General features: G+C 29.7%; 1 protein-coding gene across 1 annotated transcript in view; it reads left to right on the forward strand.

Annotated features, from left to right (window-relative positions):
- Positions 1-3019, forward strand: part of LOC100573906 (protein ALP1-like) — an 8758-nt gene extending 5739 nt beyond the window's left edge. Inside the window, exons 2-6 of the transcript XR_003840076.1 lie at positions 757-974; positions 1033-1323; positions 1389-1591; positions 1717-1973; positions 2696-3019. The gene's annotated coding sequence lies outside the window, so the exon portion shown is untranslated. The remainder of the gene's footprint in view (positions 1-756; positions 975-1032; positions 1324-1388; positions 1592-1716; positions 1974-2695) is intronic.
- The last annotated feature ends 629 nt before the right edge of the window (positions 3020-3648 follow it).

Here is a 3648-nt window from a genome sequence, read left to right on the forward strand (position 1 = left end):
AAAATAATCAAAAAGGGTAGATTAAGTTAGGTATTAATAACATTACAAGGAATCAAATGCACAACATCAGTTGTTTGAAAACAAGACAATATTTGATACTATACTCTATTCAGAATAAGACTACACCAGGCAGCCGTGGTCAAAACCGGTTTTGCTACGTACACCTGGTGTGCTCTTATTCCGAATGAACTATATGTTTCGGAGTTTATATTCTTATACTATACTTGATATGACCAATACAAAATGTAAAAACACTAATAAAATAGAAATATAGAATAGGTAATCAATATTCATAAAGTATTTTAATATATAAATAAAATTCTATGTAGTTGCTTCAAATATATTATAGTTTTATCTAGAAAAAAAACCCTTTTATTCTTTTAATTAATTAAACTATTTCTGAGGTTTTGTTAATAAATTGTCTTCTCTTTTCACGTTTGTATTTACTTTTCTATGTTATCCTTAATACTCGTTGTTTTATTTTGTAAAAAAATTAAATATATTTAAGGAAAAAAAAAGCTAATTAAACTTGACAACAAAAGTATTTTTTGTTTATCTTTTGTATGTGCAACTGTTATAATGACGTCTATCAAAGAATATTATTAGCTTCATATTTTGTAAACAACTTACAAAAAAAAATTTATAATTGATAGTGTTATAAAAAGTATTATGTTAAATTATAGTGATGATGCCACACTTTGGGCACAAAAGAATTACACAGCTTTATGGTTTGTTTTTTTTTTTTTAATGTTTTAGATATACGACTTCTTCATAATACAACATTTTACACGTGGAATGGCAAATTGAATGTTTGAATTTAGATGCGATAAAAAGAAGAAAAAAACTTGATTTATGCATTGCCTACGAGTGGCTGAAAAACACTTGTAGCAGAAATTCTTATGCTAAAAGAACTCATAGTTTGTGAACGTAATGTTATATTTATTTTGAAATATATTGCACTAGTCCAAGAAAAGGTATGAAGTAAATTATGATAAATCTTTAAAATTGATTTTTAACGCAATTTTTGAGTAGGTGCAATCTTTATGTCCATTTGGCCTTAACTTGGAATTCAATGTTGAAGAATATGTTGGTGGCAAAGGGAAACATCTCCAATTCATCGTAAACGTTAATCATCAACATATGTATGCACTCTAGAGAGAGGAGCTGGACTGTTTCATTGTATGCTGGCTGATAATGGTCAGTTAAGTGGACGGAGGGTTGGAATGATTGTTGTTGATGAATTGCATCTTCTCGCCGAACAAAAAAGGGGAGCTTTGTTAGATGCAACTATTACAAAAGTTTTAGACTCCCAGCAGTCCAAGCGTAAGCAATATTTAAACTATATTATTGTTTTTTTCAATACTTACCATAGCTGCTATTAACTATAGATAATATTCCGATAATAGGTATGTCAGCTACAACTGGAAATATGCAAGAAATAGGTGACTTTTTAAATGCTCACGTATGCACAAGAGATTTTAGACCTGTAAAGCTCACAGAAACTATAAAATTAAACGAACAAATATTTGTGATAAATAAAGATGTTGATGGTTCTTTGAAAAGTAAACTTGATAGAAAATTAGATTTTGACGTAAGTTTAAAGTTTTGAAAATATATTTTTGATTAAAAATAATAATAACTTTTAATGAGGCTTCTTGTTCGTGAAATATTACCAGATGGTAGCTGTTTGTGTTGAAATATTAAATTATAATTTAGTTTTCAGCCTGTCCTTATACATGTATATGGAAACCGAAAATGCAGAGTTCAATATGGAAAGTGCAAACGTTGTGCACATACCAACCGATCCTCAACACACCTTGGGCTCAACTGTGTCGGATACAGAGTCAACACAAGTAGAGGGAGTTCCATACCGTTAAGCAGTTGGGAGTCTGTTGTATTTGAGTCAAATAACGAGACCCGATATAACATTTGCTGTTAATTTGGTCGGCCGTTATCTAGAAAAACCTCAAAAAGTGCGCTGGAATGCAGTAAAACGCATTTTTAGATACTTAACCCGCCATGAGTCGCATCACGGTCTTTAAGACCGTGCGTTTATTATTTTACTAATAAATCATTGTGAGTAATTTACTTTATTTCATGCATTTTGTTACCTTTAATGTACACGTTGACCTATTTTTTAAAACTATTTAGAACAGTCTATTATTGTTCATCGAATTTATAGCTATTTTTAAAGTCCGTAACCGGTCAAAAAGACCGTGTGCGACTGAACTCAGTATCAATTTTGTTACGTATTATTTTCGTCGACATACAATTTTAAATGGAAAAACCAACAAAAGCAATATATCTAGGCACTTACCTCTTATCTCTTCGAACGTTGCAATATTAAAAAAAAAAAAATAAAAAAAAATATTAAACCGTATCGTATTCAAACATATTCATTCAATCAAATTATTTTTCATTTATTTTCATTTTAATCTTAAGTATAATAGTTCCATTAATACCAATTTTTATTGTAAAATATAATAAATAAATAAAGTATATTTTTTGTAAATCATTAATAAATGCATTTGTATGTAAAATGTTAAAAAAAATATGAGATAAAAGTGAACGGTCAAAAAGACCTTGTGCGACCACATGTGTTACATACAATGATGCGACTCATGGAGGGTTAAAATCCATACCAAATTTTGGAATTTTGTACAGTAGTGATATAAATACCAATGTAATTGCTTAGAGTGATGCAGATTATGCTGGTGACGTAACCACAAGGAGATCTACATCAGGATCAGCGTTCTGTGTTGGCAAGGGATTAGTTGCATGGAGCTCACGGAGACAGAAATCAGTGTCACTTTCTACTACAGAGTATATTGCACTAAGCCAATTCGTACAGGACCTTACCTGGTTAATGCTATTAATGAGTGATCTTCTGGAAACACAGGAAGTTAAACCAATTATATATGCAGATAACCAGAGTGCTATACGCCTTGTTAAAAACCCAGAATTTCATAAAAGATCAAAGCAAATCGATGTAAGGTATCATTACATCAGGGAATCAATATACAGAAGGGAAGTTCATGTTGGAGTACGTGAGTAGTAAAACTAGGGATACAAAATAATAATTCTTAATTGTATAACTGAATTAGAATTTAAGAGGGAGTGTTGAAATATTAAATTATAATTTAGTTTTCACTCTGTAGACTGTATACAATAAGTAGTATTGTCATACTGTAGATTAGCTTTATAGTTATAAATGTATAAGGAAAGCGAACATGCAGAGTTGACGTATTTTCAATATAGTGTGTATACGGCAGTTAGAAATATTAGCTACAGTATTATTATAATACAGTTCTTATGGCAGTCGATATATGCGACCCGTTAGCGATATACGTTTCTGAGTGCATTGTATTATTATGTGGTTTCTTATTCACTGTATTAAAAATCTATTTATTATTTTTTTTTTTTTTTTTTTATTTATTTATTAATTTTCTTTATATAATATAATATACAAAGAAATATATCTACTCCTTTAAGCCGAGGCTTGAGATGGAGTAGAGAGTTGACATATGAATAATATAAATTATAAAATGTAAATAGTAACTTATTCTCTAACAAGAAATGAAAGACACAACTTTTGCAAAGACAGAAAATCGAAACAATTCAAAAAAGTGAAATGTTACAAAGAATATT

Source organism: Acyrthosiphon pisum, unplaced genomic scaffold, assembly GCF_005508785.2.
Source record: "Acyrthosiphon pisum isolate AL4f unplaced genomic scaffold, pea_aphid_22Mar2018_4r6ur Scaffold_21048;HRSCAF=22884, whole genome shotgun sequence".
Lineage (NCBI taxonomy): Eukaryota > Metazoa > Arthropoda > Insecta > Hemiptera > Aphididae > Acyrthosiphon > Acyrthosiphon pisum.